Raw genomic sequence first — 22454 nt, 5'->3', positions numbered from 1 at the left:
CATTTTACTTCATTTAATTTTTGCGTTTAATATTAGTGTAAGGGTATATTGGTAAACTTAGATGGATCATTAATTGATAGTCTTTCTTTTTAATAGCTAACTACATTAAATTTGTAACTTATTTTCAAAAAAAAGAAAAAATATATAATTTAGAGTGTAGCATAAATTACGAGATGTGTAGGATGCAATACGAGCTGTGTAGGATAAATTTCAAAACGTGTAGGATAAATTTTGATGTGTGTAAGCAAAAATTTAAGTGTGAAGGATGATAGTGTTTAGCACTAATTAATTAGTCAAAGATAATAATAAATGAGTTGAAAGAAAAAATACTTAATGTTTTACATTTGTAGCATTTGTTCTTTTTCTTCTTAATTTAAGTTTCTTCTCAAATGAACCTTTCCCTATATTAATATATGACTAAATATACTGGTTTAACTAAAAAGTGTCACGGTTTAACTAATTTTTTAATCATTGTTTTTTATTTAGTTAACTATATTGTTTTCATTTAAAATATTAACTATAACTATAAAACAAGACCATAATAAAATTAAATTATAAATACTTAAGGAAAGTTACAATAAAATAAAAACATAGCTCTAAAAAATTAGAAAACAAAGTTGCAATTAAAAAAGTTACTAAAAATGATTAGAAAAAACAATATGAAACTACTAAAATAAGTTCTTGCCATGTTCTGTTATAAATAGAGGGCATTTGGTTGGTTATCACTGATCCAAAATTGTATTTCTACAACTACCACACTTGAATTACAAATATTGCTTTTCATATGCTTATTACGTATTTTGGCATACATAATCATTCGGTATAGCAAGTATGCATTGTAGTCTTTGTAAATAAGATTATGTGGCGTACAAGAGTTGCTTTAGCTACATACAAATTATTATACTATAAAAAATGCTTTAATTAATGTTTTCTAGATATACTATATGATAAGTCTATACTATTTTTATTTGCTATATGAGACCTTTGATACCTTATGACAAGTTATCATGTAACTTCTATTCCCATTGATGAAAAATTATTGCAAAAAATAATTAGTAAAAAAAATCATATGTTGATTCTTTATAGATATTACTTTGCTTTTAAAGCTACAAGACGTATGAATTGAATTCTAAAGTTACCAATGATCATTGGAATAGGTGTTGATTTTCATGTAACTTATGTCCATACATAAATTGATTTTGTTAAGAAGATCATTAAACGTTTACAATTGATTCCAAAGTCAATAATCATGAGAGCAAAAGTTCATGCATGTGATTTTACATACAGTATCACTAGTTCACATCAAGCCAACAAGTTATAATACTGCATCCCCATTATAGTTGGATTTCGGTTAGGAACCATATATGTCCCCTTTAGATTTTTAGTTATGCAGTATAAATTGAAAGTAATCCACCACAAGGCACAAAGATGGGACTTCAAAGGTGGTTGGGATGTATGTTGATGAATAGAGCCATTAAGGAGAGATTTATTTACGATTGATTTTACTGATATCCACCTTAATTAATCAACTTTCCCAACATCAGGGGGGAGATAAAAGGCAGTTGGAAAGAGAATTGAGTTAGAATGAATTATCAATGATCCTCGTACCAAACAATGTGAACCAAAAGTTCAAAGGATAATTCATTCACAAAGATTAGCTAATCCAATACCTGACACATTCACTGACCTAAAAAAGAATGACTAGCTAAGTAACATATGCCAACTGCTAATGCTCCAATTAAGATAATTGTCTCAAAAGGGCAACATATATTGGTAATAAGTCTACTTGAAGCGTGGTAGACTAGTCGATTCAAAAAAAAAAATCCTCGAGAAAAGGAGCAAGTAATTAAGATGGTTAAGACGAGGTTATAGTAAAAAGGTCTCTTGAAGAAATGTATGGAATTGTAATAAAATCGACGTCATCATACTTTTGTATATAATGTAGCACTTGAAATGATTAAATGATGAGGATCAAGATTTAACATTTGCTTATGAACGTAAACATATAAATGATTGGCTAAAATGGAAAGACGCAAATAAGTCAGAGTTGAATTCTCTAATGAAATGGAAAGTTTATGGACCAACAGTCCATACAATTGAAGTTGTAAAATATGTTGGATACAAATGGATCTTTTATGCGAATCATATAACCAAATTACGTGATATAAGGCAAATTGGTGGCACGAGAATTTTCGGACAGACCTATGACTGATTATGAGGAGACGTATTCTTCAGAGGTGGATGCATTGACTTTCCAATATCTTATTTGTCTACTAATATATAAAGAGAGAAATGACATGCGTCTTATGAATGTTATGTATCGCTTGATACTGAAAATTTACACGAAAGTCTCTAAAGGATTAAAATGATCAAAATCATGTAAAGTAAGCTCTCAAGAATAGCATGATTATATATGTCTTATTTCTTATCGAATTGAATATAACTTGAACTCCTTGTGAGTTTCTTAAAATAGTTGAGTGCTTAAAAGCTAATTGAGACATCTTAAGGATGTAAATCTTGTGCATCAATATACATACATAGAGTAAATTGTACCTGGTGAATATGATATCTCAACCTATTAGCGTGGTTCAATATGTATTTCTGAAATATAGCAAGCTAGTGTTCAATACATCTTTTCCTATGATGTAGAAATCAATGAGTTAAATGAAGTTTATGTAATAGAACTCCTACAGAGTTGTCACACCCCAACCGATGGCGGAAACATCGGAATGAGACGAAATAGATTGCAAGAGACTTCATAACACTGTTTGTGACAAGTATTTAAATAATAAATTTTCATTTCATTTCTAAAGAGTCAATTACAAGGATTTGAAACAATTACAACATATACGATGAAATACAATACAATAAGAATACAAATTTAAAGTGTGTATCTAAGCATCCTACTAGATTCCATGCATCACTAACGTCATTGCTAGACCTGCAACATGTTTTAAAAGTGTAGTTCAATACAAAAGTATTGGCGAGCATACAAGTTTGGTGCGTAGTATATAAGTATAAAAATGATAAGGAACAATCCACATGGCAAACCTAGTTATCAAGATTAACGTATAAACTGGCATGCGACTTACAAGTTAACCCTCTGTTTACACAAGTATAAATGAATAAACCTAACATGACCTCTCGTTCACCGGTGGTGCGTTACTCCTATAGCGTTATACATGTTAAGTGGAGGCTTGTACGAAGCTAATGACAAGTTCATCACATAAGAAACACCTAGAAAACACGAATCAAGCATAACAAATAGTAAGCATGTATTGGATTGTTTGTTTGTGTATTTGCATAAGAATATGTATACTAAGTGTGTTTTGTATATAAAAAACATGTTACACCCAAAAGTGTGAAAACGGTAAAATGGGCCAAGTATATTCACAATATTGTTAATTCTTCCGATTATCCAAGTGTTGACGAGTGTATGAGATTGGGAGGACAAATGTATAAGGGTTAAAGTTCAAGGTATGCTTAGAGTCGAGATTCGGAATTTAAAAGGAATATGGAAAGTACATATGCAAAAGTAATCATCTTTAACACATAATGTTTTAGATGATGTAATTAAACACCTTGACAAATGAACATAAATTCGTCATCAAAGGTTCGATTATTTGGAATATACATATAAGTAGTATGTAGTGTATATTGTATCATATAGGTCAAGTAGGAGGTAGGAAGATACAAGTCTTCCATTTAGGTACCTCTAGATGTTCACCACTACACTTGATATTATGAACATTCAAGGAGGGTCATGAACTTACAAGTAATAATGGAATAAGAACAACTAATCTAAGAGAAAACATCAAGTAATGTGTGGATTTTCAAGTAGGATAGCCCAAGCTAATCCTAAATCACACATTCATCAAGCTTAAGGCTTGAACATCACTTGTGGGTTTAAACCCTTGACCAAAACAGAAAGTTTGTGAGGTTTGCACCTCTGATTTTACATGTCTCAACCTTGTTTTTAAGCCTAACTGACCATAGATGTGGTTATAAGCATAAGGACATAGGTTTGAGATGAGTTTCCTCAAGTTTAATCAAGTTTATCAAAGTTTGAATCAAGAACAAAAAATCAGTCAACTTTGGAGCCCTTTTAGCAACATTTTCAGAGCCTGGTTTTCTAGGGAAAACCAATGGAGACGTAGCTAAGGTCGATACAAAGAAGTAGGAAAAAGAATCGAGTGAATCGGATAAGAAATGAGTGAGTTATGCTCACTTTTGTGAATGTTGATATTTCTACTCGAACTTATGGGATCAGCTGCGATTTGGAGAGAGTTTGAGAGTGTTTTAGTGTTGCAAAAGTGGTAGGGGGCTGGTTATAAGTGATATTTATAGGGGGAAGGATTAGGGTTAAGTTGGGTTGGCATTTAATACAAGTAGGTGAGAGTTTAAGCAATAAAAAATAGAGATAATTCAGCAATATATGGCTGAATTGCAAGGGCTGTTGGCAGCTTTTATATTTTTTTTGTTGTTTAAATGTTGTAAAATGTATAAATAAGATGTATTTTATATACGGTTAACATGTCCTACAATGTCTAGTGTGTATTGAACATGTATCAAGGCCCAAAGGTATATTAAACATAAATTAAAGTAAGAGTAAAAAAAATATGTTATGCATACGTATGTCTAACAAACCAATATAACAAGTACGTACGACATGTGACTTGAGGTATCAAATAAGCGTAAAGAACATGAATTTGCGCCTTGCAAAATGTGACCAAATGTTTGTTTAAGAATCACGAACACATGGTAGTTGTTTGCGAGTTAATCTTCGTAAGTATGCATTAAGTATAAACAACATGAATTTCATATAAAAGATCATTTTTTTTACTACAACCGAAGTCTCGAATTTACAATGGCTTGAAATGAATTATGATTACAAAGGAGACGGATTTCCGAAAGTAGAAATATACGACAAGTTTTCTAATTAGGGAAAGTGCAGAAAAGTAGGGCGTTACAAGAGTACACATACATACATAGTTGGTCAAAGTGGAAAAGTATGTGTGTGATTGTAAATGCTTGAAACATTGATATCAAGACCTCGGGGATGTATCTTATGAAGTCACCAAAATATGCATGGACTAAAATAGTCGAGCAAGTGTTGTACAACTCAGGAGATACTTTGATTAAAATGGAAATGAGTTTGATAAACTAGTCATATTTTTATCAGAAGTTCTCTCTTAAAAGTTCACTATAATCGCAGTTTACAGTGATGATGTTTAGGCAACATCGAGAGAAACTATCGAGCTTTTAAAGTGGGAATTTTTAAATGACCTTGGCACAAGCTAATTGTTACTCGGCCTCCAGTTCAAGTATATGTGTAGTTATATTTTTATCCATCGAGCAAACTACATCGAGAAGATGTTGGGACATTTTAGTATGGAGAAAGCTCAACTTTAAAATATGTTAAAGGTTGTTCAATCACTTTTATAAGAATGACTATTCCTACCAAAATTGATATTCTCATTCTAGAAGCTCAACCTTATATTCAGGATATAGCCTGTGTCAAACGAGGAGACATTGGAATGAGTTCAAACAAATATTTCAGGTATGAATGATATTTGATTATATTTTACTAACCCTTGAAAACAAGTTTGGATAGTCTTGTAAATGTTGGGAATGTAAGACAACATAATCATGGATCGTATGATATTTGTTTTCGAGAGGAGGCACCAGAAGTCTTATATGAAGATCATATAACATTGATAAACATAAGGGATTGTACTTCAAGGGGTCAAGCGACATTTCATTGGCTATAAAAGCTTTGAGCAAATTTCATTATCTATCAAGCGACTAAGTTTGTCCCCTTTGGGTTTTCTTAGTAAGATATTTAATGAGGCAACATATTTGATTTAGAATTATCAGAAGAAGAAAATGTGTGTTGCACTCTTTTTCTCTTAGCTGAAGTTTTGTCTCACTGGGTTTTTCTGTCAAGGTTTTTAACGAGACAACATCTCAAAGTGTATAAGTTGATAACCAAGGGGGAGTGTTATAAATATATTATATTACATGTGATTATCAACTACTTAAATAGATTAGCTTCTTCTTCAAGACTTCCTCTTTATATATATGTCATTGTATTTCAATATTTTATAGACCTATCAATGAATTATCAATCTCTTTCTCCCTTCATCTCTTCTATATTGTTTTGCTATTATGCTGGTTTAAAAACAGAATTATATATAGATTTTTAAACAATTAGTTTTTTATGTAGCCAATCACAATTTTTTTCTTGGAAAAGCCCACTACCAACGTTTACATTCCTTCTCATGTCCGTTAACCCCCCCCCCACCCTTAATACCCTTGTGGTTTGGTGTTTGGCGCTGATGTGGACGTGGCCACCAGCCCGCTACACACAAAGCGACAATCGGTTATGAAGAAAAAATGGTTGTTTAAACGTACCTTTTATATTACTAACTACACTTCCACTATCAGATTTGACCAATTTTATTATTATATATTTTTAAAAGAGTTTACGACTCATATAAGATGTAGCATACGAACGAAATAAAACATACTAGTACCATACAACCACCATCTGTATAAGCCCCCTGCATTAGTAAGGTTCGCTCTTTTATAGAACTCTTATAAAAAGTTGTTTGACAAGGTGGATTCCGTAGAAACAGAAAAGGAGGTACGTTTATCACAACCCTTAAAGAAAATATTTATTCAAAGATATATGGAAAACCAAAATGATATAAATTTATCAAATTCAAGATGGACAGGTTAGATATGAGTTCATGTTGAACACATTGTTAGGTTTTACATGTTATGTTATGTTTGGTCCAAGTAACATTTTATATTTACTTGTTCAACTAATTATGATTATAGAAAAAATTCTTAGGTAGCGTTTGGTACGCAGGAATGATAGTCAGAATGAAATGGACTATTGCGAGAGATTGAAAAAAAACTGTGATTGGCTGGTCGAGGTAATAGAAACACTCATTACATAAATTATTTCATTCCTTCTAAAAATCTCAAACTCAAACTCATTCCATCCACCTCCTTTGTTTTCTTTTATTTCATTCTCTCTTTCACCCTTTATCACCATCACCAACCACCACCATCACCACCCTTGCCGCCACCACCACCCGCCGCTGACCACAGGTGCCCCCAATACTCGCCACCAACCAACCACTGGTGCCACCGCCGACCACCGCCACCACCGCCAACGCCGCCAACGCCGCCACCGCCGCCACCCACCACCACCTGCCACCTACCACCACCTGCCACCCTCCACCGTCGCTGTCACCACCCCCCCCTCCGACACCCCCACCATCGCCACCCTCCACCCACCATTATCGCTACCCACCACCCTCCACCGCCTCTGACTACCGCTCCAATCCACCACCACCTGCTACCACTACCCACCAACGATTTTATACCTTCATTTTTCCTGCCTACCAAACAACACAAAGTAATGATTCATTCCATTCTCACATGGTAACCAAGCAAGACCATGAAATAGTAATGATCAATTTCATTCATTTTTCCATTCCATTACATTGTCCATTTCATTCCATTACCCCATATCAATAAGACCCTTATAGTAATAAGAATCTGAATATTTATACAAACATAATATACTTATCATCTTTGATTTTAAGGCATGTTTGTTCGTTTACAACTTCGACATGATGCATTTTAAATTTCATTACATGCTTGATTATTTGACAATTTATTCACTATATTATGCACACAATATTTCTTAAACTAAGGTGACAATTTATTTCAATGCATTATTTCCATACCCCACCCCTCAAAAACCTAAAAACTAAACCCCCAAACATCTAACCCTAAAAGCTAAACTAAACCTGAAACCTAAACCCTAAAACTAAGTAGGATTGCATATGTGCAATACTACAATAATAGCATTGAAAAAAGAATAGCACGTTAAATCTTTAGTTTGTATCGAAACGATATGCTCGAATATACTTGAATGAAAGATAAGAAAATTTGTGATCTTATGGTGCAATTTTTTTTATAAAATAATAAGATATGAAAAATATAGAAATGTTTGAAAATTCACATATAATTTTTTTTTTCTAATTTTGCTCCTCTTTCATTAAAAGCCTCATTACCTTCATTAAGGAGGAGTTTCGAGTTCTCTCACTAACTATGGGTTTTTAATTGAACCATCCCCTATATATATATATATATATATATATATATATATATATATATATATATATATATATATATATATATATATACTAGCCATTTACCCTCGCGATGCGGCGGGAGTGACGATTTACAATAGGATACTTGTTTACCATTAGTTTATCAGTCGTCTCGTGATATATTGTATAGTACTTAAGTTAGTTTTCTTATTCGTGATATGTTGCCACTGATTGTTGCAAAAAATAAGAGTTGGGAGGGTGCTGCTCTTGGTCTGCTAATTTGTGGGAGAAGAAGAAAAGTTGGGTGGGTGGGGGGTTATTATTTTTTTAATAAGTGGCCCCACACACACACACACATATATATATATATATATATTTAATGATTATTTAGTTTGATTTGTTATATCATTAAGGGCAATTTAGTCATTTAACATAGACCTGACTAAGTAAATTAAAGGTCATCCACTCATGGGACTATCCGAGTAACAAAAGATCAAACCATAGGGAGCATACATGTAATTTTAAAAAGTTGGGGATTAAAGGTGAAAAAATGAGAAATCACAAGGACTATCCGGCTTTTTAGCACTCATTATTTATAATCTAAGCTTCAAATCCCTATAAATATGTTACCAATCATACCATTTTGAAAAGATAAACGGCCCAAGGATTGTCGAGCTGCTCTGGCCCACCAGATATAACCAAGCTACCAGCCGGATCAAATTGTACCCGCACCGCCTACCAGATATAACCAAGCTACCAGCCGGATCAGATTGTACCCGCACCTACTTCCATCCGCATAACGATACTAAGAGAGTATATTAAAACAAATTCACTTTCAAAACATTCATATTCACAAAACTCCGATTCCAATATCCTGAATAAATTCGATTAACACCCATTTCATAAGGTGGAACATTCTTCTTATGATTGTATTCTTACGACTCAAAGAAGCCATACTCCCTAGCTAAAAAGCTTATAGTTAAACACTCGAGCTTTTTGAAGTGCTTAACAACACACTTCTAATTTAATTTGTTGATGTAGCAATAGTACAAATGGTTTGAAAAAAATGGGGCATAGAGTAGAGGCAAAGCAATAAATACTGAAAGAAACAAAAAGGCAAAATACACAATCTACATTAGAATTGCAAAATAAAAGTTGTTACATGATACTTGTGGAACATAGAAGAGTGGATACAAAATCAAAACATGTAGATAGCTTGAAAATGAAAATGTGGTGCCACTGCTTGTTTTACATAATGCAACTAACAGAAGAGCGAGACATCCATCTCTTATCTTTTTTCTTGTCAGCTGCTGCAGGTGTTTTTTACAGCCAACATACCCACCCTTTCCAGCCATTTTTCCTACATAACAATATAAAAAACAACCAAACTGTTCATAAATCATGACATACAATGCAAAAAATCACGCCTTAAATACAATATCAACTCAAACAATAAGACCAGCCATGACGCCTTTGTTTGCCGACAACACAGTTGGCTACCACCACCGCTACACTTTGGATTCGTATTTTGGAATTTGAGGGAGAAGTGGGCGCAATATTAGAACCTTATATGGTGTTGGTGCAAGGGGAAATAGAATTGGCGACATGGTGATAGAAAACCATGATAAGAGTGTACCAAAACTATTTCAGTTTGAGAAGTACAAGGTTAAACATGCCTGTATATAACTAAATGTTGTCGATGTTCACTAAGCAGCTAATGATTCAGCATGGCCACTTGTACCACCGTCATTTGCGCTTCTCAGAAGATCTGGACCTTCACCATCATTTGCATTTGCCTATAAAGATTTAAAAAAAAATTACAGCATCAGATGCGTTATTGTCTTTTGGTGAAATAGATGAACCTTATTCACTGCGATATAAAATAAAAAATACCAGATGAAGTGACTGTTTATGTATACGCTGTAGGGCATGTGTCCATCGCCTAAAAACTTTTGCTATATCTACTTTGGGCTGACCTCTTCCGCTTCTATCAATTTTTTCATCTGAAGAATTTTCTCTATATGGGTCACCGGATGAGACTTGCGTACTACTCTCATCGATAGCTACAACAAAAGATGAACCCGAAATGCGGGTCAAAACTGGTAAATTTTAGAGCGGTTTAAAAATGGGTTGGGTCGGTTGAATTCCCCGCATCGACACCATTTTGGGACCCTTCTTAATTTCTTAAATAATAACTTATTAGATATGATTATAGATAGTGATCCAAGTTCTTGAATAAAGAACAACCGAGTATAATGTTGTATGCAACTTTTAAATTGTTGTGGCTTGTTGATATTTATTTAAAAGTTTACTCCACTGACCAATTATTAATCAAATATAACCCGAGTTGACCCCTTTTTCACATAAATGGGTTAAAATTAGGTGCGGAAATTCTTGACACGACCCGAACTCGACACGACAAAAACAGGTTTGGGTCGACATCATGACCCATTAAAAAACGGACCGGGTTCGGGATGACCCGTATCAAAACAGGTCAGGTTTGGGTTGACCCGTATAAAAAGCGGGTTGACCCATTAACCCGTTTAAGTATTTAGAAAAAAAAAACTTTTGTATTCTTGTTTTTGTTTTTTCCGTTTTCCATTTACATGGTTAGTTATAATATTGTTAGTTTTGACACACCATATTTTTACTTGTCACACTCATACTCACCATTAAACACATTTTCAATAACCCGCTTACAACCCAATAACCTGCTTATAGCTCGTCAACAACATGTATGAGTTTTTTATGAAAACAGGTCAGTGTTCGAGTTGACTCGTATTTATGTGTGTGCTGGTTAGGTTGAAATCTATGACATGAATAACAATATGGGTCGGGTTTAGGTTGGAATGAGGTTGCACATTCCAACCGCCAACCCACTAACCCGACATGATCGATAGCAAGAATCACAATTAAAACCTGGCCTAGTTCAGAGTCCTGAACAACAGTGCCATTGCAGCAGAATTCTTTCTTCTGGTCCTTCAAAATCTTATTGTAACTATAATCTTTTTATAAACCCTGCACAGTTGTCAAGCTTTTCCTACCATTGCGTTGCAGGATACGAATATGAACGTACTCTTTTGACCCAGACCGGAATCCTCAGCATTAGCTTCAGCAAACGGGTCTATGAAAACATAATAAAATTAAAATTAATATAATGATAACAATTTACGAAACAAGATACACTAACTCAGCAGATGGTGCTTACCAAAAGCAGAGGGAATCTGGAGGTCGAGTTCAGACATGAAAATTAGCTGGTAAAGTGAAACGGCGACCAAAGCTTTTCTCGACAAATGTTGCTCAGATCTAAATAAAAAAAAACAGTTAATAGCATTAACCTTTCGGGTTCTGATGGCAATACCATCTTGCTTGATGTTACCAAATTTCTTGAACTTTTCCTAAAAAAATAGTGAATAAGAGAATAAAAGACAGCCATGTCGTCATACAACTGTATTATCTGTTAAAGTTCAACCTATGTCGTCATACACAATCAAAGCATTCTTTGAAATCAGATATTGTTAAAAGACATGGGTTAATAGCCAAAGCTATTAATATTTTTAGGATTTTAACAGCTAAAATGGGCATTTTATGATTTTTAATAACCCGAGGCATAATAGTTGCCAACTGGTTGTACCAGACAATAAACATCAAACTATAGCTGATTGATTTCGATACACCACCTGCTCATTTGCTTATCAAAACATCTGGAAGACTCAGACATGTAATTGAGAGATGAACACAACTACGGGTAAAGCCATGGCTGCAACACACGGTTGCAGAGTGAGAACTATGCAACCTGGATATTGCCCCGCCAAGATGCTACTCGGATCTTCTATGTACCCTCAAAATACAATCATCATCACAGTCTATTGTGTTATGTAACCTCGCTTTAAAGCATGATGTACAAGAGTAATTTGCCACTAAACTTAAACAACCTTTAAAGCATGATGTACAAGTGTTTTAAGCACAAGAAACACATATGTAACCTCACAGGCTCAGCTTATGCATCATAGCCTCAACACTTTCAGTTCAGACAGATTAAGAACACAAGCTCAGCTTTTGCATCACAGCCTCAAACACTTTCAGTTCAGACAGATTAAGAACACAAAATCCGGAGTACACAACTCCTTTGTCAAATGAATCCGGAGTACACAAAATCTGGAGTACACAACTCCTTTACCACCCACCGGCAACTGTAAAAGCAAAACTGAATCTTATCAGTAACATTAGATCTATAACAAACATAATCAGCTACAAACATACCAGATCTGTAACAAACATAATTAGTAACATAAGCATGTAAATCAGCTACAAACATACCAGATCTGTAACAAACATAATCAGCTACAAACATACCAGATCCGGGCTGTCAATATTCCTCTAAGAACTCAGATCTGCAAAGTTATGGTTCTCATATTCCTTAGTCGTGTAACCTCAGATCTGTCAATATTCATAAAAAATCCTCAAAAAATGACGGTAGATCTGAGAAAAATTTCAGCAGAAAAAATTACCTGGCTCGACGGTGGTAAGGTAGATCTAAGTCGACGGTATCTCCACCGCTCCATCTTCATCTATAACAGAACAAACAAAATAACCTCTAAGTCGACGGTGGTACGATAGATCTAAGAAAACATTTGGCCAAAAAAAAGTACCTGGATCTTTTTTCCACCGGAGAAAGAAACCCTAAAAGAAGTTGAACCCAGTAAATCTGATGTCGGAATCGCCAGAGAAAGAAACCCTAAAATTTCACAGATCTAAGTCAAACCCTAAAATTTCACAAAAAATGTCGATAACGTTAAAAATACGGTACCTGAGAAGAAGGATGGGGGCGGATCTAGTGAAATCGCCGGTGAAATCCGTCGCATGTAGACACCGCGTCTGGTAAGAGAGAGTGAGAGAGGAAAAAGGATGGGGGCGGATTGTAATGAAATGAAATTAGGGTTTAGATTTAGTGAAAGAAAATATATATTGGATCCATTTGATTAAAACGGGTCAAATGCATCCGGTTAGTTTATATGAGCTAGTCCGCGTGTTGAATGGATTTTTCAACACCTTTGTGCTTTAAAGGTTGTATAATGTGCTTAAAATGATTGTACAATGGCAAATGACCATTGTTGCCCTTCCTATATGCTTATTAAAGTGGTGTATATATATATATATATATATATATATATATATATATATATATATATATATATGCACAAGCAGGAATTGGAGAAAACACCATCTTTTTTAAACTCCCGTAACTTTTTTATACCTGATTATTTTTTTGAAATTACGCCATAAAATCGAGTGTTTTATTATCTTTCCGACGAGTATACTATTGTTATACTTTTGAATTTAAAAAATGATATTAACTAGGTGTTTGTGAAATTGGGTGTTGTTATGGAGTTTTCGGAAAACGCCATAAAAGCCATTCAAATAAAAACGTCATAAAAACAAACAGTTTAGAAAAACGCCATGAAATACCCGGTTGAAAACGCAATAAAACACCTAGTTCGGGAAAACACCATGAAAAACCTAGTTGAAAATGCTATAAAAATACCCAGTTCGGAAAAACGACATGAAATACCCAGTTGAAAACGCAATAAACACCCAATTCAGAAAAACGTCATAAAAACCTAGTTGAAAACACCATAAAAACACTTAGTTCAGAAAACACCATGAAAAACCCAGTTGAAAACGCTATAAAGAACAATGTTAAAAACGCTATAAAATCCCAGTTCTTTTTTTTCAAAAAAGTATATCAATAGTATACTCTTTCGAAAGATAAAAAACGCTAGATTTTATGGTGTATTTTTTATAAAAATAATTACTTATAAAAAGGTTATGAACACTTAAATATTACGGGGAAAATATCATGTGATTAGCATGTGTACCCTTATTAGAATCTTCCTATTTTACCCCTCCTAGTAATTCTAACTAAGGTTCATAGTATTTACAAAAATGTCACCACATCAATTTCAACCACAAATCACAAAGATCTTGTAACTGAGAGTCATTCTCACGATTTTCACACGTTTCAATGTTTTCTTCAAAACCTAATACAATACATACAGATAGAGGTTCATTTGAGAAAAAAATTAATTGAAAAGAAAAAAAAACAAATGCTATATTTGTAAAACATTAAATAGTTTTTCTCTCATCTCATTTATTATTATGTTTGACTAATTAATTCGTTATAAAGACAATCACCCTTCACACTAAACTTTTTTTTGCCTACACATCAAAATTTATCCTATACATTTCGAAATTTATCTTATACATATTGAAATTTATCCTACACGTCTCGTAATTTATCCTACTCAATCAAATAACTTTTATTTTTTGAAAAAAAATATATATTTTCAAAATAAGTTACAAATTTAATGTAGTTATCTATTAAAAAGAAGACTACAAATTAATGATCTATGTAAGTTTATTAATATACTATGATAATAACATTAAATACAAATATTAAATGAAACAAAATAAAGCATTCTTATCGGTTGAAATTTCTTTTTTTTTCTTCTTACAAAGAATTTATTCTCATTTGAACATTCCAATATATATATATATATATATATATATATATATATATATATATAGTTGAGTTCAATGGGGAACACTAAAAACGTGAGTAACCAGGGAATAGTGCATTTAACATGTAGAAGCCTTTGTAATAAAATATTAAAAAACTAAAAAAATGCTCAAAATAGTTAAAAAAAAAGGTAAAAAAATTAAAAAAATATTTTTTATTGGATTAGCTTGTACACATCTTTATATGCACAAATTCAAAAAAATTAAAAAAAAAACCTTTAGCATTTTCAATTGAATTTTTATGATATATTTAACATGTTAAATGTATTGTTCCCTAGTTCCCCACTTTTTTAGTGTTTCCCGTTAAACCTCACATACAACTTTCTATCTCTCACACTCTCTCTCTCTCTCTCTATATATATATATATATATATATATATATATAGTGGAGGGTTCAAATGAGAATAATTTTTTTGTAAAAAGAAAAAAGAAGAGGTTTCAACCAATAAGAATGCTTCATTTTATTTCATTTAATATTTGCATTTAATTTTAATATAAGGGTATATTTGTAAACTTACATAGATCATTAATTTTTAGTCTTCATCTTTAATAATTAACTATTTTAAATTTGTAACTTATTTTTAAAATATAAAAAAAATAATTAAAAGTGTAGGACAAATTACTAGGTGTGTAGGATAAATTACAAGTTGTGTAGGATAAATTTAAATATGTGTAGGATAATTTTTGAATGTGTTGGATTATTTTCGAAATATGTTGGATAACTTTTTTATGTGTGAAGGCAAAAAAAAAATAGTGTAGAGAATAATAGTCTTTATGAGTAATTAATTACTTAAAGTTAGTAATAAATGATATGAAAAGAACTAATTAATATTTTACAATTGTACCCTTTGTTCTTTTTCTTCTCAATTAATTTTTCTTCTCAAATGAACCTCCCCCTATATATATATATATGGTTAGGTTCATTTGAACAACCCTCTTAATTGTGAACACTAGTGAACTAATCCTAGCCCTTGATTATCAATACACAAGTGTAAATACAAGTGTAAATCAATGACCATGATTTGATGATGAAAATACGCTAGTATATTTTACGATTTGATGATGTAAATCAATGGCTAGGATTTGTTCACTCAGTTCACAAATACACAAGTGTTCACTCTAGATATCCGTCCTATATATATATATATATATATATATATATATATATAGTGGAGGGTTCAAATGAGAAGGAATTTTTTGTAAAAATAAAAAAAGAACAAACTTCAACCAATAAGAATGCTTTATTTTACATCATTTAATTTTTGTATTTAATAAGGGTGTAAGGGTATATTGGTAAAATTAGATAGATCATTAATTATTAGTCTTCCTTTTTAATAGCTAACTAAATTAAATTTGTAACTTATTTTCAAAAGGAGTATATATTTTTTCAAAGAAGAAAAAAATTAATTTAAGATGTAGGATAAATTATGAGGTGTGTAGGATGAATTACGAGTTGTGTAGGATAAATTTCAATATGTGTAGGATAAATTTCAAAAACGTGTAGGATAAATTTTGATGTGTTTAGGCAAAAATTTTAGTGTGGAGGATGATAATCTTTACGACTAATTAATTAGTAAAAAAGAATAATAAATGAGATGAGAGAAAACTATTTAATGTTTTACATTTGTACCCTTTGTTCTTTTTATTCTCAATTTAATTTTCTTCTCAAATGAACCTCCCCCTATATATATATATATATATATATATATATATATATACATATATATAGGGGACCGTTAAAATGAAACCATCTCCAGTTGTAAGAACCGCGAGAACCAGTTCCTAACAATTAGATCAACAAGATGGATGGATGAGATTAAAAGTAACTAAAAAGAATATTAAATACATTTTGTCTTATTATTTCTTTAATATTTTAATCAAAAAGGGTAGTTTAGTAAAATTACTCTTTTTTGTGTTTTTGTCTTCATTACTTTTTTGTTTTATTATATTACTTTTTATTTTTTTATTAAAAGCATTTTTAAATTCAAATTTTTTTAACAAGATAATTTTTTTTTGCGCGTCGGGCTTTTTCAAGCATCGTTTTTTTTAACGCGCCGTTTTTACGCCGGGCTTTTACAAGCGTCATTTTTTTAACGCGCCGTTTTTTACGCGTCGTTTTTTCAAGCGTCGTTTTTTCAAGCGTCGTTTTTTAAACGCACCGTTTTTTACACTTTTTTAACGCGTCGTTTCTTACACTTTTTACATTTTACGTTTTACGTTAAACGTTTTAAACTTTTTACGTTTTAAGTTTTACGTTAAACTTTTTACGTTTTACGTTAAAATTTTTACATTTTACGTTTTATGTTTTACGTTAAAATTTTTACGTTTTACGTTTTACGTAAAACATTTTAAGTTTTACGTCAAACGTTTTACTTAAAACTTTTTATGTTTTACGTAAAACTTTTTACGTTTTACGTTAAAAAGTTTACGGTTTAACTTTTTTTTTACAAAAATTTTTTACACAAAAACGAAAACACCCAGAAATCGCAAACTCGGGGAAGTATCTCAAATATATGTTATCATCATCGACTAGGGGGAAAAATAAAAAACCAACAACATCAAAACAAAGTGTATCTCGAAAAAAACCGGGGTTTGGCTCAGATTATCCGATAATCAAAAGGCTGCAAAAGTGGGGTTGTAGTTTCAAAAAACCTACCGTCCGCCGTCCTTGCCGCGCCATCGTCATCAAAATCTAGGTTTTTTTTTCATCATCGCCACCCCATCCAACATATCAAACCCACAGTCCACCGATAAAAATCACCAGAAAATCAAGAACACAAGAACATAGTTCACTGATCAAACAAAAATCACCAGAAAATCAAAAATCATTGATCAAAAATCAACAAGAACAAACGAACAGAATTCATCAAACAAGAATCAAGAAACCCATCAAACAAAATTGAAACCCCATCAAACAAAATCAAGAAACCCCATCAAAAATCAAGAAACCCCATCAAACAAAATCAAGAATCCAAACTGAAACTCACAAGTCCGACGGAAAACTGGCAGACCAAGACTCCGACGCCGGCGTCGCCCCTACCACCACTGTCTTCCTCCTCCGGCGTCGCCCCAACCACCACCGTTCACCTCTCTTTTGCCCTGATTTTAGCCGCCGTGTGCCACAATCAGAGGGTGGTTGCTGGTTGTTTTTTTCTGATTTTAGCCGCCGTGTGCCACCACCATACACATAGATCTAATCAGATCCAAAATAAACCCACTTCAATTGTTCGATTTCGAACAAAACCCAGAAACCAGTTTCAAAAAAAACCAGCACCGACTTGAGGATGATGTTGAGGGTGGAGGTCGTCGTGCAGTTTAATCATTACCAAAAATACAAAATGGAATCCTTTCATCATTAATAATGCTGTTTTGTCTTACCAAATACAAAATGGAGGTAGTGGATGCACAAATGCAAGCCATGTAGGCCCGATCCTTTACAATTGCTCAAAAATGGAGGTAGTGGAGGAGTCCACCAGCCCTTTCATCAAAGATCTGGTTTCGTTAATGAACGTGGTGGAAGGGATTTCACTTTTAAGATCTAGATGGGTACTGAGAGAGAGAGAGAGAGAGAGAGAGAGAGAGAGAGAGAGTGAGAGAGAGAGAGAGAGAGAGAGAGAGAGAGAGATGAGAGGATTTCAAATTTTGGTCAAGAGATGAAGATGATAGAATTAAATGAGAGATGAGAGAGGAGAGAGAAGAGGGGTAATTAAAAAGTCAGTGATTTAAATGAATAGAGAGATGAGGGATTTGACATTTGGGGTAAATGACCAAAATACCCCTTTCTCTGATTGGTTGAGAGTGGTTCTCGCGGTTCTTACAACTGGATGTGGTTTCTATTTTAACGGCTCCCTATATATATATATATATATATATATATATATATGTAGGGGAAGGTTCATTTGAGAAGAAATTTAAAGTGAGAAGAAAAAGAAGAAAGGGTATAATGGTAAAACATTAAAGAGTTTATAACTCCTCCCATTAATTATGCTATCTCTAATTAATAAAGCAAAAAAAAACATTTTATCCTACACATTTCAAAATTTATCCTACATGTATCTTACAATTACCGAAATTTACCCTACGCATATCTAAATTTATCATACACATTTAAGAATTTATCCTACACATATACTAAAATTTATCCTACACATGTCGAAAATTGTCTTTCACCCTAAATTATTTTATCTTGAAAGAGTATATTTAAAAGTGAGTTACAAGTTTAATTAGTTAGTTAATTAATTACAATTAGAAATTTACCTATATGCCTTTATTAATAACATTAAATACACATATTAAATGAAGTAAAATGGAGCATTTCTATTGGTTTAAAACTTATTCTTTTTATTCTTACAAAATTTTTCTTCTCATTTGAACCCTCCATTATACATACATATATATATATATATATATATATATATATATTTGGGGAGGATCAAATAAGAAGAAATAATTAAATGAGAAGAATGAGAAGAATATCCTAGCCATAGATTAACATGATCAATGGTTATAAATTAGTGTGGCAAAGATATAAATAAAACAATCTTTTTATGAGTTTTCTTAATTGAAAAGGGTATTATGGTAATGTTAGTGTAAGATTGCATTTATGTTAATTTGGTGGTTACATTATGTAATTAATTTGGTGGTTACAATATTTTAACTAGTGTAAGAACATTTATATTAATTTGGTGGTTACATTATGTTAATGTTTGTGTAGGATTTCATCATGTTTCTACATAACAAAAAAAATGTTACTACACACTTCATATATCAAATAGGATAATTCTACACACCCCTAGATATTCCTACACAAAAATATAATGTTTCTAAACACATTTTAAGGCTTATGTTACTACACAAACAGTTAGAGAAAGTTGAATTATATGTCATTAATGTGTTTTATTATCCTACACACCCCATGGGTGTTCCTACACACCCTCTGGATGTTCATACACAAACATATAATATTCGGACAACCTTTTTAAGAGTTATGTTCCTACACAAAGAGTTAGAGAAAGTTGAATTATATGTTTGTGTAGTAATTATGTCATATGAAGTAGGGTGGTTAAATAAATTAATAAATTAAATAATTTATATATCTTGTTTTATTTTTAAGTTATAAAGTGAAAACCATAGATGAATTAATTTGAATAGCTAGATTATAGGAAATTATTACATTAATTATAATGTTAAAATTACCTCATTACCCTTACCAATAAAGCATTCTTATTGGTTAACTTTTCTTCTTTTTTCTCAAGATTTTTTTCTTCTCATTTGAACTTCCCACTATATATATATATATATATATATATATATATATATATATATATATATATATATATATATATATATATATATATATATAGGGAGCCGCTAAAATAGAAACCACCTCCAGTTGTAAGAACCGCGAGACCACTCTCAACCAATCACAACAAGGGGTAGTTTGGTCATTTCCTTTAAATGTTCAATCTATCATCTATCATCTCTCCTCTCTCCTCTTTAAATTGCACACCTTTCTCACATCTCTCATCTATTCTCTCTCCTATCTCCTTTTCGTCTTCGTCACCATATCACCCATAAAAATAAAAAATTCATCTGGAGATCAATCATTCTTCAAACAAGAATCATTCTTCAAACAGCAACTGCATCAAGACTCATTCTACTAACCCTAACACTGATCTGGAGATCAATCATCAACCCATACGACACTTTAGGTTCAATCAACCCCAACTGCCTTTCCACCGCCACCACCACTACCACCACCGCCCCCACCATCGTATCCCCCCGCATCGCCGCCGCCGCTGTTGAAAACGCCGTCGCTGTGGGTGATCTGCAACCCCATCTCCGGTGACATGTTTTGATTTTTTTAATCTTTGTTTGACCCTGGATCTTGTGTGGGTTGTTTGATATGTTAGAATGGGGTAAACCAGGTGGGTTAGGGGTGGGCGAAGGGGTTGTTGTGGTGGGTTAGGGGTGGGTGAAGGGGGGAGTTGTTTGGTGGGAGTTGTGCAGAGGCGGAAGCGTTTTTGTTGGGTGTTTGTTGGTAAGTGTTTTTGTTGGGTTTGATTCTGTTGAATATGGTGTTTTTTCAATCTGTTGAATCTGTTTGAATGATGTTCATGGTGCTTTTGAACGTTTGAATCTGTTGAATCTGGTGCCTTTTGAATGTTTTGAATATGGTGCTTTTTGGTAGATTTCAAACAGCAAATTATGTGGGTTTTGATCCGTTTGGATTTTGGCGTTGATGATGCAAAAAAAAAAACCCATATATTTTGATGACGATGGCGCGGCAAGAATGGTGGAGGGTAGGTTTGTGAACCTGCAACCCCACTTTGCAGCCTCTGCTTATTGGAAAATCTGAGCCTAAACATCGTTTTTTTGAAGAATCCACTCGTTCTTTTGATTTTTATTTGTTGGGTTTTTATATTTTTTTTGAGGCGTCGATGATGATAGCAATCTATCTGAGACACCTACCGAGTAACGATTTTCTGGGTGCGTTCGTTTTGTGTAAAAAACTTTTAGATAAAACGTAAAACGTAAAAAGTTTTACGTAAAACGTAAAACGTAAAAAGTTTAACGTAAAACTTAAAACGTAAAAAGTCTAAAAAGTTTAACGTAAAACGTAAAAAGTGTAAAAAAACGGCGCGTTAAAAAACGTGTAAAAAACGGCGCGTTAAAAAACGATGCTTGAAAAAAAAGTCGTGGGTGTAGTTTTGAGCACCACAAGTTTGTTTTTACGGGTACCGTAAATTTAAAATTTACGGTACCGGTAAAAACAAACTTGGGGTGCTCAAAATTATACTCACGACTTTTTTTTTGAGTTTTTTTTTTTTTTTTTACAAATGTGTTTATAATACACGCATCTACGTTTATGAAAAAAATTTTTGGTCCAACTCGCCCTGTACGGTGTAGTTCTCATGGTTCTTACAACTGGAGATGGTTTTCATTTTAGCGGTCCCCTATGTATATTAAAAACATAAGAAAAATCGGTCCCTCAAGAAGACTGGCCAGGGGCCGTCACCCATCCTTGCTTTCCCCATAGCTGGCGTTGGTTGTGCCTCCTCATTAGGCTATCGGGTGTGGGGGCGTTGGTGGGACGTTGAGGCACGTTAAGCCTCGTCCACGCCGCCCCCCACCCGACCCGTCCCATCGTCTCCGTCTTCCCCTCGCCGATCTCGACACTCCAAAAGCTAAAAAGTTAGCCGTTGGCTAACAGCTGTAATATAAAAAAATAATTTTATTATTTTCTATATAAATAACACAAATCTCACCTATTTTTAACTCAATCTCAAACGAACTCTCTGCTACTTTCATACATTCTCGACTTATTTTTTAAAAAACCTCTTAAAATTTTATACAATTTCAACATTTCTAAATAAAAATACACAATGTTTTTATCTTCATGGTATTTGTCATCTTTGGGGGATGGAGATTAGTTTTTTTGTAAACGCCATAAGGCAGGGGGTGCATATGATCATAGAGGAGAAAGAGGAGGAAGAAATGACGTCACAACCACGGATTAGGCAAGGGGACATAAACAGAGACCGAGAAGGTTGGTATATATTTGTATTTAATTTTATATGGTTATAATATTCTTATGTCGTTATTATATTTTTATGTCGATATTATATTTTTATATTGTTATTATGTACGTGTAGGAGCCCACGATAGATTGGTGGACGATTACTTTGCCGACGAACCGATGTACATGACTGCAATGGTTAGATATCGGTTCTGAATAAGTCG

At 33.0% G+C, this 22454-nt stretch overlaps 2 long non-coding RNA genes across 3 annotated transcripts; both read right to left on the bottom strand.

The window, feature by feature from the left end:
* Positions 1-9247: 9247 nt before the first annotated feature.
* LOC118490341 lies at positions 9248-11962 on the bottom strand. 2 transcript variants are annotated; one of them, XR_004889288.1, is made up of 4 exons: positions 11341-11962; positions 11052-11256; positions 10026-10195; positions 9248-9928 (listed from the first exon to the last, which is right to left on the bottom strand). It is a non-coding gene; the product is annotated as an uncharacterized LOC118490341 (long non-coding RNA). The 2 variants fall into 2 exon arrangements; XR_004889287.1 differs by having other exon boundaries at positions 10026-11256.
* Positions 11963-12551: 589 nt separating this feature from the next.
* LOC110927648 lies at positions 12552-13053 on the bottom strand. The gene is made up of 4 exons (XR_002585791.2): positions 12943-13053; positions 12785-12870; positions 12644-12703; positions 12552-12572 (listed from the first exon to the last, which is right to left on the bottom strand). It is a non-coding gene; the product is annotated as an uncharacterized LOC110927648 (long non-coding RNA).
* Between the last annotated feature and the right edge of the window lie 9401 nt (positions 13054-22454).

This window comes from Helianthus annuus, chromosome 3, assembly GCF_002127325.2.
Source record: "Helianthus annuus cultivar XRQ/B chromosome 3, HanXRQr2.0-SUNRISE, whole genome shotgun sequence".
Taxonomy (NCBI): Eukaryota; Viridiplantae; Streptophyta; class Magnoliopsida; order Asterales; family Asteraceae; genus Helianthus; species Helianthus annuus.
The sequence above is the reverse complement of the archived record's forward strand: the minus strand, read 5'-3'. Positions and strand labels throughout refer to the sequence as shown.